This window comes from Apostichopus japonicus, chromosome 14, assembly GCF_037975245.1.
Source record: "Apostichopus japonicus isolate 1M-3 chromosome 14, ASM3797524v1, whole genome shotgun sequence".
Classification (NCBI taxonomy): domain Eukaryota; kingdom Metazoa; phylum Echinodermata; class Holothuroidea; order Aspidochirotida; family Stichopodidae; genus Apostichopus; species Apostichopus japonicus.
Genome location: NC_092574.1, coordinates 3,211,584 through 3,228,249, shown reverse-complemented (window position 1 = coordinate 3,228,249; position 16,666 = coordinate 3,211,584).

The following is a 16,666-nucleotide window of genomic DNA, read 5'->3' as shown; positions in this document are numbered from 1 at the left end:
GATCAATCGAATGTGCGGTACCGATCAATCGAATGTGCCTTATCGATCAATCGAATGTGCGGTACCTATAAATCGAATGTGCGTTGCCGATAAATAGAATGTGCGGTACCGATCAATCGAATGTGCGGTACCGATCAATCGAATGTGCGGTACCTATAAATCGAATGTGCGTTGCCGATAAATCGAATGTGCGGTACCGATCAATCGAATTTGCGGTGCCGATCAATCGAATGTGCGGTACCGAACAATCGAATGTGCGGTACCGATCAATCGAATGTGCGTTGCCGATAAATCGAATGTGCGGTACCGATCAATCGAATGTGCGGTACCGATAAATCGAATGTGCGGTACCGATCAATCGAATGTGCGGTGCCGATCAATCGAATGTGCGGTACCGATCAATCGAATGTGCGGTTCCAATAAATCGAATGTGCGGTACCGATAAATCGAATGTGCGGTACCGATGAATCGAATGTGCGGTAACGATCAATCGAATGTGCGGTGCCGATAAAGCTAATTTGCGGTGAGGATCAATCGAATGTGTGGTACCGATAAATAGAATGTGCGGTACCGATCAATCGAATGTGCGGTACCGATCAATCGAATGTGCGGTACCTATAAATCGAATGTGGGTTGCCGATAAATGGAATGTGCGGTACCGATCAATCGAATGTGCGGTACAGATCAATCGAATGTGCGGTTCCGATCAATCGAATGTGCGGTACCGATAAATCGAATGTGCGGTACCGATCAATCGAATGTGCGGTACCTATAAATCGAATGTGCGTTGCCGATAAATGGAATGTGCGGTACCGATCAATCGAATGTGCGGTACAGATCAATCGAATGTGCGGTTCCGATCAATCGAATGTGTGGTACCGATAAATCGTATGTGCGGTACCGATAAATCGAATGTGCCTTATCGATCAATCGAATGTGCGGTACCTATAAATCGAATGTGCGTTGCCGATAAATCGAATGTGCGGTACCGATCAATCGAATGTGCGGTACCGATCAATCGAATGTGCGGTACCGATAAATCGAATGTGCGGTACCGATAAATCGAATGTGCGGTACCGATCAATCGAATGTGCGGTACCGATCAATCGAATGTGCGTTGCCGATAAATCGAATGTGCGGTACCGAACAATCGATTGTGCGGTACCGATCAATCGAATGTGCGGTACCGATCAATCGAATGTGCGGTACCGATCAATCGAATATGCGGTACCGATCAATCGAATGTGCGGTACCGATAAATCGAATGTGCGGTACCGATAAATCGAAAATGCGGAACCGATAAATCGATTGTGCGGTACCGAACAATCGAATGTGCGGTACCGATCAATCGAATGTGCGGTACCGATAAATCGAATGTGAGGTACCGATTAATCGAATGTGCGTTGCCGATAAATCGAATGTGCGGTACCGATAAATCGAATGTGCGGTACCGATAAATGGAATGTGCGGTGCCGATCAATCGAATGTGCGTTGCCGATCAATCGAATGTGCGGTACCGATCAATCGAATGTGCGGTACCGATCAATCGAATGTGCGGTACCGATGAATCGAATGTGCGGTAACGATCAATCGAATGTGCGGTGCCGATAAAGCTAATTTGCGGTGAGGATCAATCGAATGTGTGGTACCGATAAATAGAATGTGCGGTACCGATCAATCGAATGTGCGGTACCGATCAATCGAATGTGCGGTACCTAAAAATCTAATGTGCGTTGCCGATAAATGGAATGTGCGGTACCGATCAATCGAATGTGCGGTACAGATCAATCGAATGTGCGGTTCCGATCAATCGAATGTGTGGTACCGATAAATCGTATGTGCGGTACCGATAAATCGAATGTGCCTTATCGATCAATCGAATGTGCGGTACCTATAAATCGAATGTGCGTTGCCGATAAATCGAATGTGCGGTACAGATCAATCGAATGTGCGGTACCGATCAATCGAATGTGCGGTACCGATAAATCGAATGTGCGGTACCGATAAATCGAATGTGCGGTTCCGATAAATCGAATGTGCGGTACCGATAAATCGTATGTGCGTTACCGATATATGGAATGTGCGGTGCCGTTCAATCGAATGTGCGGTGCCGATCAATCGAATGTGCGGTACCGATCAATCGAATGTGCGGTACCGATCAATCGAATGTGCGGTACCGATAAATCGAATTTGCGGTACCGATCAATCGAATATGCGGTACCGATAAATCGAATGTGCGGTGAGGATCAATCGAATGTGCGGTACCGATAAATCGAATGTGCGGTACCGATAAATCGAATGTGCCTTATCGATCAATCGAATGTGCGGTACCTATAAATCGAATGTGCGTTGCCGATAAATCGAATGTGCAGTACCGATTAATCGAATGTGCGTTGCCGATAAATCTAATGTACGGTACCGTTTATTCGAATGTGCGGTAACGATCAATCGAATTTGCGGTGCCGATCAATCGATTGTGCGGTACCGAACAATCGAATGTGCGGTACCGATCAATCGAATGTGCCATATCGATCAATCGAATGTGCGGTACCGATAAATCGTATGTGCGGTACCAATAAATGGAATATGCGGTGCCGATCAATCGAATGTGCGGTACCGATAAACAGAATGTGAGGTATCGATCAATCGAATGTGAGGTACCGATCAATCGAATGTGCGGTGCCGATCAATCGAATGTGCGGTACCGATCAATCGAATGTGCGGTGACGATCAATCGAATGTGCGATGACGATCAATCGAATGTGCGGTAACAATCAATAGAATGTGCGGTGCCGATCAATCGAATGTGCGGTACCGATCAATCGAATGTGCGGTACCGATCAATCGAATGTGCCTTATCGATCAATCGAATGTGCGGTACCTATAAATCGAATGTGCGTTGCCGATAAATAGAATGTGCGGTACCGATCAATCGAATGTGCGGTATCGATCAATCGAATGTGCGGTACCTATAAATCGAATGTGCGTTGCCGATAAATCGAATGTGCGGTACCGATCAATCGAATTTGCGGTGCCGATCAATCGAATGTGCGGTACCGAACAATCGAATGTGCGGTACCGATCAATCGAATGTGCGTTGCCGATAAATCGAATGTGCGGTACCGATCAATCGAATGTGCGGTACCGATAAATCGAATGTGCGGTACCGATCAATCGAATGTGCGGTGCCGATCAATCGAATGTGCGGTACCGATCAATCGAATGTGCGGTTCCAATAAATCGAATGTGCGGTACCGATAAATCGAATGTGCGGTACCGATGAATCGAATGTGCGGTAACGATCAATCGAATGTGCGGTGCCGATAAAGCTAATTTGCGGTGAGGATCAATCGAATGTGTGGTACCGATAAATAGAATGTGCGGTACCGATCAATCGAATGTGCGGTACCGATCAATCGAATGTGCGGTACCTATAAATCGAATGTGCGTTGCCGATAAATGGAATGTGCGGTACCGATCAATCGAATGTGCGGTACAGATCAATCGAATGTGCGGTTCCGATCAATCGAATGTGTGGTACCGATAAATCGTATGTGCGGTACCGATAAATCGAATGTGCCTTATCGATCAATCGAATGTGCGGTACCTATAAATCGAATGTGCGTTGCCGATAAATCGAATGTGCGGTACCGATCAATCGAATGTGCGGTACCGATCAATCGAATGTGCGGTACCGATAAATCGAATGTGCGGTACCGATAAATCGAATGTGCGGTACCGATCAATCGAATGTGCGGTACCGATCAATCGAATGTGCGTTGCCGATAAATCGAATGTGCGGTACCGAACAATCGATTGTGCGGTACCGATCAATCGAATGTGCGGTACCGATCAATCGAATGTGCGGTACCGATCAATCGAATATGCGGTACCGATCAATCGAATGTGCGGTACCGATAAATCGAATGTGCGGTACCGATAAATCGAAAATGCGGAACCGATAAATCGATTGTGCGGTACCGAACAATCGAATGTGCGGTACCGATCAATCGAATGTGCGGTACCGATAAATCGAAAGTGAGGTACCGATTAATCGAATGTGCGTTGCCGATAAATCGAATGTGCGGTACCGATAAATCGAATGTGCGGTACCGATAAATGGAATGTGCGGTGCCGATCAATCGAATGTGCGTTGCCGATCAATCGAATGTGCGGTACCGATCAATCGAATGTGCGGTACCGATCAATCGAATATACGGTACCGATAAATCGAATGTGCGGTGAGGATCAATCGAATGTGCGGTACCGATCAATCGAATGTGCGGTGCCGATCAATCGAATGTGCGGTACCGATCAATCGAATGTGCGGTACCGATCAATCGAATGTGCGGTACCGATAAATCGAATGTGCGGTACCGATAAATGGTATGTGCGGTACCGATAAATGGAATGTGCGGTGCCGATAAATAGAAAGTGCGGTACGGATAAACAGAATGTGAGGTATCGATCAATCGAATGTGCGGTACCGATCAATCGAATGTGCGTTGCCGATAAATCGAATGTGCGGTACCGATAAATCGAATGTGCGGTACCGATAAATCGAATGTGCGGTACCGATTAATCGAATGTGCGTTGCCGATAAATCTAATGTACGGTACCGTTTAATCGAATGTGCGGTAACGATCAATCGAATTTGCGGTGCCGATCAATCGATTGTGCGGTACCGAACAATCGAATGTGCGGTACCGATCAATCGAATGTGCCATATCGATCAATCGAATGTGCGGTGCCGATAAATCGAATGTGCGGTACCGATAAATCGTATGTGCGGTACCGATAAATGGAATATGCGGTGCCGATAAATCGAATGTGCGGTACCGATAAATCGTATGTGCGGTACCAATAAATGGAATATGCGGTGCCGATCAATCGAATGTGCGGTACCGATAAACAGAATGTGAGGTATCGATCAATCGAATGTGCGGTACCGATCAATCGAATGTGCGGTGCCGATCAATCGAATGTGCGGTACCGATCAATCGAATGTGCGGTGACGATCAATCGAATGTGCGATGACGATCAATCGAATGTGCGGTAACGATCAATAGAATGTGCGGTGCCGATAAATCGAATGTGCGGTACCGATCAATCGAATGTGCGGTACCGATCAATCGAATGTGCCTTATCGATCAATCGAATGTGCGGTACCTATAAATCGAATGTGCGTTGCCGATAAATAGAATGTGCGGTACCGATCAATCGAATGTGCGGTACCGATCAATCGAATGTGCGGTACCTATAAATCGAATGTGCGTTGCCGATAAATCGAATGTGCGGTACCGATCAATCGAATTTGCGGTGCCGATCAATCGAATGTGCGGTACCGAACAATCGAATGTGCGGTACCGATCAATCGAATGTGCGTTGCCGATAAATCGAATGTGCGGTACCGATCAATCGAATGTGCGGTACCGATAAATCGAATTTGCGGTGAGGATCAATCGAATGTGTGGTACCGATAAATAGAATGTGCGGTACCGATCAATCGAATGTGCGGTACCGATCAATCGAATGTGCGGTACCGATCAATCGAATGTGCGGTACCGATCAATCGAATGTGCGGTTCCGATAAATCGAATGTGCGGTACCGATAAATCGTATGTGCGGTACCGATAAATGGAATGTGCGGTGCCGATAAATAGAATTTCGGTGAGGATCAATCGAATGTGCGGTACCGATAAATCGAATGTGCGGTACCGATAAATCGAATGTGCGGTACCGATCAATCGAATGTGCGGTACATATAAATCGAATGTGCGATACCGATAAATCGTATGTGTGGTACCGATAAATGGAATGTTCGGTGCCGATAAATGGAATGTGCGGTACCGATAAACAGAATGTGAGGTATCGATCAATCGAATGTGCGGTACCGATCAATCGAATGTGCGGTGACGATCAATCGAATGTGCGATGACGATCAATCGAATGTGCGGTACCGATCAATCGAATGTGCGGTATCGATCAATCGAATGTGCGGTACCGATCAATCGAATGTGCGTTGCCGATAATTCGAATGTGCGGTACCGAACAATCGATGGTGCGGTACCGATCAATCGAATGTGCGGTACCGATTAATCGAATGTGCGTTGCCGATAAATCTAATGTGCGGTACCGATTAATCGAATGTTGGTTGCCGATCAATCGAATGTGCGGTACCGATCAATCGAATGTGCGGTAACGATCAATCGAATGTGCGTTGCCGTTAAATCGAATGTGCGGTACCGATTAATCGAATGTGCGGTAACGATCAATCGAATGTGCGGTACCGATCAATCGAATGTGCGGTGCCGATCAATCGAATGTGCGGTACCGATGAATCGAATGTGCGGTAACGATCAATCGAATGTGCGGTGCCGATAAAGCTAATTTGCGGTGAGGATCAATCGAATGTGTGGTACCGATAAATAGAATGTGCGGTACCGATCAATCGAATGTGCGGTACCGATAAATGGAATATGCGGTGCCGATCAATCGAATGTGCGGTACCGATAAACAGAATGTGAGGTATCGATCAATCGAATGTGCGGTACCGATAAATCGAATGTGCGGTGCCGATCAATCGAATGTGCGGTACCGATCAATCGAATTTGCGGTACCGATCAATCGAATATGCGGTACCGATAAATCGAATGTGCGGTGAGGATCAATCGAATGTGCGGTACCGATAAATCGAATGTGCGTTACCGATAAATCTAATGTACGGTACCGTTTAATCGAATGTGCGGTAACGATCAATCGAATTTGCGGTGCCGATCAATCGATTGTGCGGTACCGAACAATCGAATGTGCGGTACCGATCAATCGAATGTGCCATATCGATCAATCGAATGTGCGGTGCCGATAAATCGAATGTGCGGTACCGATAAATCGTATGTGCGGTACCGATAAATCGTATGTGCGGTACCAATAAATGGAATATGCGGTGCCGATCAATCGAATGTGCGGTACCGATAAACAGAATGTGAGGTATCGATCAATCGAATGTGCCGTACCGATCAATCGAATGTGCCATATCGATTAATCGAATGTGCGGTGCCGATAAATCGAATGTGCGGTGCCGATAAATCGAATGTGCGGTACCGATAAATCGTATGTGCGGTACCAATAAATGGAATATGCGGTGCCGATCAATCGAATGTGCGGTACCGATAAACAGAATGTGAGGTATCGATCAATCGAATGTGCGGTACCGATCAATCGAATGTGCGGTGCCGATCAATCGAATGTGCGGTACCGATCAATCGAATGTGCGGTGACGATCAATCGAATGTGCGATGACGATCAATCGAATGTGCGGTAACGATCAATAGAATGTGCGGTGCCGATCAATCGAATGTGCGGTACCGATCAATCGAATGTGCGGTACAGATCAATCGAATGTGCCTTATCGATCAATCGAATGTGCGGTACCTATAAATCGAATGTGCGTTGCCGATAAATAGAATGTGCGGTACCGATCAATCGAATGTGCGGTACCGATCAATCGAATGTGCGGTACCTATAAATCGAATGTGCGGTACCGATAAATCGTATGTGCGGTACCGATAAATGGAATGTGCGGTGCCGATAAATAGAATTTCGGTGAGGATCAATCGAATGTGCGGTACCGATAAATCGAATGTGCGGTACCGATAAATCGAATGTGCGGTACCGATCAATCGAATGTGCGGTACATATAAATCGAATGTGCGATACCGATAAATCGTATGTGTGGTACCGATAAATGGAATGTGCGGTGCCGATAAATGGAATGTGCGGTACCGATAAACAGAATGTGAGGTATCGATCAATCGAATGTGCGGTACCGATCAATCGAATGTGCGGTGACGATCAATCGAATGTGCGATGACGATCAATCGAATGTGCGGTACCGATCAATCGAATGTGCGGTATCGATCAATCGAATGTGCGGTACCGATCAATCGAATGTGCGTTGCCGATAATTCGAATGTGCGGTACCGAACAATCGATGGTGCGGTACCGATCAATCGAATGTGCGGTACCGATTAATAGAATGTGCGTTGCCGATAAATCTAATGTGCGGTACCGATTAATCGAATGTTGGTTGCCGATCAATCGAATGTGCGGTACCGATCAATCGAATGTGCGGTAACGATCAATCGAATGTGCGTTGCCGTTAAATCGAATGTGCGGTACCGATTAATCGAATGTGCGGTAACGATCAATCGAATGTGCGGTACCGATCAATCGAATGTGCGGTGCCGATCAATCGAATGTGCGGTACCGATCAATCGAATGTGCGGTACCGATAAATCGAATTTGCGGTGAGGATCAATCGAATGTGTGGTACCGATAAATAGAATGTGCGGTACCGATAAATCGAATGTGCGGTACCGATCAATCGAATGTGCGGTACCGATCAATCGAATGTGCGGTTCCGATAAATCGAATGTGCGGTACCGATAAATCGTATGTGCGTTACCGATATATGGAATGTGCGGTGCCGTTCAATCGAATGTGCGGTGCCGATCAATCGAATGTGCGGTACCGATCAATCGAATGTGCGGTACCGATCAATCGAATGTGCGGTACCGATAAATCGAATTTGCGGTACCGATCAATCGAATATGCGGTACCGATAAATCGAATGTGCGGTGAGGATCAATCGAATGTGCGGTACCGATAAATCGAATGTGCGGTACCGATAAATCGAATGTGCCTTATCGATCAATCGAATGTGCGGTACCTATAAATCGAATGTGCGGTGCCGATAAATCGAATGTGCGGTACCGATTAATCGAATGTGCGTTGCCGATAAATCGAATTTGCGGTGCCGATCAATCGAATGTGCCATATCGATCAATCGAATGTGCGGTACCGATAAATCGTATGTGCGGTACCAATAAATGGAATATGCGGTGCCGATCAATCGAATGTGCGGTACCGATAAACAGAATGTGAGGTATCGATCAATCGAATGTGCGGTACCGATCAATCGAATGTGCGGTGCCGATCAATCAAATGTGCGGTACCGATCAATCGAATGTGCGGTGACGATCAATCGAATGTGCGATGACGATCAATCGAATGTGCGGTAACGATCAATAGAATGTGCGGTGCCGATCAATCGAATGTGCGGTACCGATCAATCGAATGTGCGGTACCGATCAATCGAATGTGCCTTATCGATCAATCGAATGTGCGGTACCTATAAATCGAATGTGCGTTGCCGATAAATAGAATGTGCGGTTCCGATCAATCGAATGTGCGGTACCGATCAATCGAATGTGCGGTACCTATAAATCGAATGTGCGGTACCGATAAATCGAATGTGCGGTACCGATCAATCGAATTTGCGGTGCCGATCAATCGAATGTGCGGTACCGAACAATCGAATGTGCGGTACCGATCAATCGAATGTGCGTTGCCGATAAATCGAATGTGCGGTACCGATTAATCGAATGTGCGGTACCGATAAATCGAATGTGCGGTACCGATCAATCGAATGTGCGGTACCGATCAATCGAATGTGCGGTTCCGATAAATCGAATGTGCGGTACCGATAAATCGTATGTGCGGTACCGATAAATGGAATGTGCGGTGCCGATAAATAGAATTTCGGTGAGGATCAATCGAATGTGCGGTACCGATAAATCGAATGTGCGGTACCGATAAATGGAATGTGCGGTGCCGATAAATGGAATGTGCGGTACCGATAAACAGAATGTGAGGTATCGATCAATCGAATGTGCGGTACCGATCAATCGAATGTGCGGTGACGATCAATCGAATGTGCGATGACGATCAATCGAATGTGCGGTACCGATCAATCGAATGTGCGGTATCGATCAATCGAATGTGCGGTACTGATCAATCGAATGTGCGGTGACGATCAATCGAATGTGCGATGACGATCAATCGAATGTGCGGTACCGATCAATCGAATGTGCGGTATCGATCAATCGAATGTGCGGTACCGATCAATCGAATGTGCGTTGCCGATAATTCGAATGTGCGGTACCGAACAATCGATGGTGCGGTACCGATCAATCGAATGTGCGGTACCGATTAATCGAATGTGCGTTGCCGATAAATCTAATGTGCGGTACCGATTAATCGAATGTTGGTTGCCGATCAATCGAATGTGCGGTACCGATCAATCGAATGTGCGGTAACGATCAATCGAATGTGTGTTGCCGTTAAATCGAATGTGCGGTACCGATCAATCGAATGTGCGGTAACGATCAATCGAATGTGCGGTACCGATCAATCGAATGTGCGGTGCCGATCAATCGAATGTGCGGTACCGATCAATCGAATGTGCGGTACCGATAAATCGAATTTGCGGTGAGGATCAATCGAATGTGTGGTACCGATAAATAGAATGTGCGGTACCGATAAATCGAATGTGCGGTACCGATCAATCGAATGTGCGTTGCCGATAAATCGAATGTGCGGTACCGATCAATCGAATGTGCGGTACCGATCAATCGAATGTGCGGTTCCGATAAATCGAATGTGCGGTACCGATAAATCGTATGTGCGTTGCCGATATATGGAATGTGCGGTGCCGTTCAATCGAATGTGTGGTGCCGATCAATCGAATGTGCGGTACCGATCAATCGAATGTGCGGTACCGATCAATCGAATGTGCGGTACCGATAAATCGAATGTGCGGTGAGGATCAATCGAATGTGCGGTACCGATCAATCGAATGTGCGGTGCCGATCAATCGAATGTGCGGTACCGATCAATCGAATGTGCGGTACCGATCAATCGAATGTGCGGTTCCGATAAATCGAATGTGTGGTACCGATAAATCGAAAGTGTGGTACCGATAAATGGAATGTGCGGTGCCGATAAATAGAAAGTGCGGTACCGATAAACAGAATGTGAGGTATCGATCAATCGAATGAGCGGTACCGATCAATCGAATGTGCGTTGCCGATAAACAGAATGTGCGGTACCGATCAATCGAATGTGCGGTACCGATCAATCGATTGTGCGGTACCGAACAATCGAATGTGCGGTACCGATCAATCGAATGTGCCTTATCGATCAATCGAATGTGCGGTGCCGATAAGTCGAAAGTGCGGATCCGATAAATCGATTGTGCGGTACCGTACAATCGAATGTGCGGTACCGATCAATCGAATGTGCGGTTCCGATAAATCGAATGTGAGGTACCGATAAATCGTATGTGCGGTACCGATAAATGGAATGTGCGGTGCCGTTCAATTGAATGTGCGGTGCCGATCAATCGAATGTGCGGTACCGATCAATCGAATGTGCGGTACCGATCAATCGAATGTGCGGTACCGATAAATCGAATGTGCGGTGAGGATCAATCGAATGTGCGGTACCGATCAATCGAATGTGCGGTACCGATAAATCGAATTTGCGGTGAGGATCAATCGAATGTGTGGTACCGATAAATAGAATGTCCGGTACCGATAAATCGAATGTGCGGTACCGATCAATCGAATGTGCGGTACCGATCAATCGAATGTGCGTTGCCGATAAATCGAATGTGCGGTTCCGATAAATCGAATGTGCGGTACCGATAAATCGTATGTGCGGTACCGATAAATGGAATGTGCGGTGCCGATAAATAGAATTTCGGTGAGGATCAATCGAATGTGCGGTACCGATAAATCGAATGTGTGGTACCGATAAATGGAATGTGCGGTGCCGATAAATCGAATGTGCGGTACCGATAAACAGAATGTGAGGTATCGATCAATCGAATGTGCGGTACCGATCAATCGAATGTGCGGTGACGATAAATCGAATGTGCGGTTCCGATCAATCGAATGTGCGGTACCGATCAATCGAATGTGCGGTACCGATAAATGGAATGTGCGGTACCGATAAATGGAATGTGCGGTACCGATAAATCGTATGTGCGGTACCGATAAATGGAATGTGCGGTACGGATAAATCGAATGTGCGGTACCGATAAACAGAATGTGCGGTATCGATCAATCGAATGTGCGGTACCGATAAATCGAATGTGCGTTGCCGATAATTCGAATGTGCGGTACCGAACAATCGATGGTGCGGTACCGATCAATCGAATGTGCGGTACCGATTAATCGAATGTGCGTTGCCGATAAATCGAATGTGCGGTACCGATGAATCGAATGTGCGGTAACGATCAATCGAATGTGCGGTACCGATAAATCGAATGTGCGGTACCGATAAACAGAATGTGCGGTATCGATCAATCGAATGTGCGGTACCGATCAATCGAATGTGCGTTGCCGATAATTCGAATGTGCGGTACCGAACAATCGAATGTGCGGTACCGATCAATCGAATGTGCGGTACCGATTAATCGAATGTGCGTTGCCGATAAATCTAATGTGCGGTACCGATCAATCGAATGTGCATTGCCGATCAATCGAATGTGCGGTACCGATTAATCGATTGTGCGTTGCCGATAAATCTAATATGCGGTACCGATCAATCGAATGTGCGGTGCCGATCAATCGATTGTGCGGTACCGAACAATCGAATATGCGGTACCGATCAATCGAATGTGCGTTGACGATCAATCGAATGTGCGGTACCGATAAATCGAAAGTGCGGAACCGATAAATCGATTGTGCGGTACCGAACAATCGAATGTGCGGTACCGATCAATCGAATGTGCGGTACCGATGAATCGAATGTGCGGTACCGATAAATCGAATGTGCGGTACCGATCAATCGAATGTGCGGTACCGATAAATCGAATGTGCGTTGCCGATAATTCGAATGTGCGGTACCGAACAATCGAATGTGCGGTACCGATCAATCGAATGTGCGGTACCGATTAATCGAATGTGCGTTGCCGATAAATCTAATGTGCGGTACCGATCAATCGAATGTGCGGTGCCGATCAATCGATTGTGCGGTACCGAACAATCGAATATGCGGTACCGATCAATCGAATGTGCGGTACCGATAAATCGAATGTGCGGTAACGATAAATCGAAAGTGCGGAACCGATAAATCGAATGTGCGGTACCGATCAATCGAATGTGCGGTACCGATAAATCGAATGTGTGGTACCGATAAATCGAATGTGCGGTACCGATCAATCGAATGTGCGGTACCGATCAATCGAATGTGCGGTACCGATTAATCGAATGTGCGTTGCCGATAAATCGAATGTGCGGTACCGATGAATCGAATGTGCGGTAACGATCAATCGAATGTGCGGTGCCGATAAAGCTAATTTGCGGTGAGGATCAATCGAATGTGTGGTACCGATAAATAGAATGTGCGGTACCGATCAATCGAATGTGCGGTACCGATCAATCGAATGTGCGTTGCCGATAAATCGAATGTGCGGTACCGATAAATCGAATGTGCGGTACCGATTAATCGAATGTGCGGTGCCGATAAAGCGAATTTGCGGTGAGGACTAATCGAATTTGTGGTACCGATAAATGGAATGTGCGGTACCGATCAATCGAACGTGCGGTACCGATCAATCGAATGTGCGGTTCCGATCAATCGAATGTGCGGTACCGATAAATCGTATGTGCGGTACCGATAAATCGATTGTGCCTTATCGATCAATCGAATGTGCGATACCTATAAATCGAATGTGCGTTGCCGATAATTCGAATGTGCGGTACCGATCAATCGAATGTGCGGTACCGATAAATCGAATGTGCGGTACCGATAAATCGAAAGTGCGGAACCGATAAATCGATTGTGCGGTACCGAACAATCGAATATGCGGTACCGATCAATCGAATGTGCGGTACCGATCAATCGAATGTGCGTTGCCGATAATTCGAATGTGCGGTACCGAACAATCGAATGTGCGGTACCGATCAATCGAATGTGCGTTGCCGATCAATCGAATGTGCGGTACCGATCAATCGAATGTGCGGTACCGATCAATCGAATATACGGTACCGATAAATCGAATGTGCGGTGAGGATCAATCGAATGTGCGGTACCGATCAATCGAATGTGCGGTGCCGATCAATCGAATGTGCGGTACCGATCAATCGAATGTGCGGTACCGATCAATCGAATGTGCGGTACCGATAAATCGAATGTGCGGTACCGATAAATCGTATGTGCGGTACCGATAAATGGAATGTGCGGTACCGATAAATAGAAAGTGCGGTACGGATAAACAGAACGTGAGGTATCGATCAATCGAATGTGCGGTACCGATCAATCGAATGTGCGTTGCCGATAAATCGAATGTGCGGTACCGATCAATCGAATGTGCGCTACCGATAAATCGAATGTGCGGTACCGATAAATCGAATGTGCGGTGCCGATCAATCGAATGTGCGGTACCGATCAATCGAATTTGCGGTACCGATCAATCGAATATGCGGTACCGATAAATCGAATGTGCGGTTCCGATCAATCGAATGTGCGGTACCGATAAATCGAATGTGCGGTACCGATAAATCGAATGTGCCTTATCGATCAATCGAATGTGCGGTACCTATAAATCGAATGTGCGTTGCCGATAAATCGAATGTGCGGTACCGATTAATCGAATGTGCGTTGCCGATAAATCTAATGTACGGTACCGTTTAATCGAATGTGCGGTAACGATCAATCGAATTTGCGGTGCCGATCAATCGATTGTGCGGTACCGAACAATCGAATGTGCGGTACCGATCAATCGAATGTGCCATATCGATCAATCGAATGTGCGGTGCCGATAAATCGAATGTGCGGTACCGATAAATCGTATGTGCGGTACCGATAAATGGAATATGCGGTGCCGATAAATCGAATGTGCGGTACCGATAAATCGTATGTGCGGTACCAATAAATGGAATATGCGGTGCCGATCAATCGAATGTGCGGTACCGATAAACAGAATGTGAGGTATCGATCAATCGAATGTGCGGTACCGATCAATCGAATGTGCGGTGCCGATCAATCGAATGTGCGGTACCGATCAATCGAATGTGCGGTACCGATCAATCGAATGTGCGGTGACGATCAATCGAATGTGCGATGACGATCAATCGAATGTGCGGTACCGATCAATCGAATGTGCGGTATCGATCAATCGAATGTGCGGTACCGATCAATCGAATGTGCGTTGCCGATAATTCGAATGTGCGGTACCGAACAATCGATGGTGCGGTACCGATCAATCGAATGTGCGGTACCGATTAATCGAATGTGCGTTGCCGATAAATCTAATGTGCGGTACCGATTAATCGAATGTGGGTTGCCGATCAATCGAATGTGCGGTACCGATCAATCGAATGTGCGCTAACGATCAATCGAATGTGCGTTGCCGTTAAATCGAATGTGCGGTACCGATTAATCGAATGTGCGGTAACGATCAATCGAATGTGCGGTGCCGATCAATCGAATGTGCGGTACAGATCAATCGAATGTGCGGTACCGATCAATCGAATGTGCGGTACCGATAAATCGAATGTGCCGTGAGGATCAATCGAATGTGCGGTACCGATCAATCGAATGTGCGGTGCCGATCAATCGAATGTGCGGTACCGATCAATCGAATGTGCGGTACCTATCAATCGAATGTGTGGTTCCGATAAATCGAATGTGCGGTACCGATAAATCGAAAGTGTGGTACCGATAAATGGAATGTGCGGTGCCGATAAATAGAAAGTGCGGTACCGATAAACAGAATGTGAGGTATCGATCAATCGAATGAGCGGTACCGATCAATCGAATGGGCGTTGCCGATAAATAGAATGTGCGGTACCGATCAATCGAATGTGCGGTACCGATCAATCGATTGTGCGGTACCGAACAATCGAATGTGCGGTACCGATCAATCGAATGTGCCTTATCGATCAATCGAATGTGCGGTGCCGATAAATCGAAAGTGCGGAACCGATAAATCGATTGTGCGGTACCGTATAATCGAATGTGCGGTACCGATCAATCGAATGTGCGGTTCCGATAAATCGAATGTGCGGTACCGATAAATCGTATGTGCGGTACCGATAAATGGAATGTGCGGTGCCGTTCAATCGAATGTGCGGTACCGATCAATCGAATGTGCGGTACCGATCAATCGAATGTGCGGTACCGATCAATCGAATGTGCGGTACCGATCAATCGAATGTGCGGTGAGGATCAATCGAATGTGCGGTACCGATCAATCGAATGTGCGGTACCGATAAATCGAATGTGCGGTGAGGATCAATCGAATGTGCGGTACCGATAAATCGAATGTGCGGTACCGATAAATCGAATTTGCGGTGAGGGTCAATCGAATGTGTGGTACCGATAAATAGAATGTGCGGTACCGATAAATCGAATGTGCGGTACCGATCAATCGAATGTGCGGTACCGATCAATCGAATGTGCGTTGCCGATAAATCGAATGTGCGGTTCCGATAAATCGAATGTGCGGTACCGATAAATCGTATGTGCGGTACCGATAAATGGAATGTGCGGTGCCGATAAATAGAATTTCGGTGAGGATCAATCGAATGTGCGGTACCGATAAATCGAATGTGCGGTACCGATAAATCGAATGTGCGGTACCGATCAATCGAATGTGCGGTACCTATAAATCGAATGTGCGGTACCGATAAATCGTATGTGTGGTACCGATAAATGGAATGTGCGGTGCCGATAAATCGAATGTGCGGTGCCGATCAATCGAATGTGCGGTACCGATCAATCGAATGTGCGGTGACGATCAATCGAATGTGCG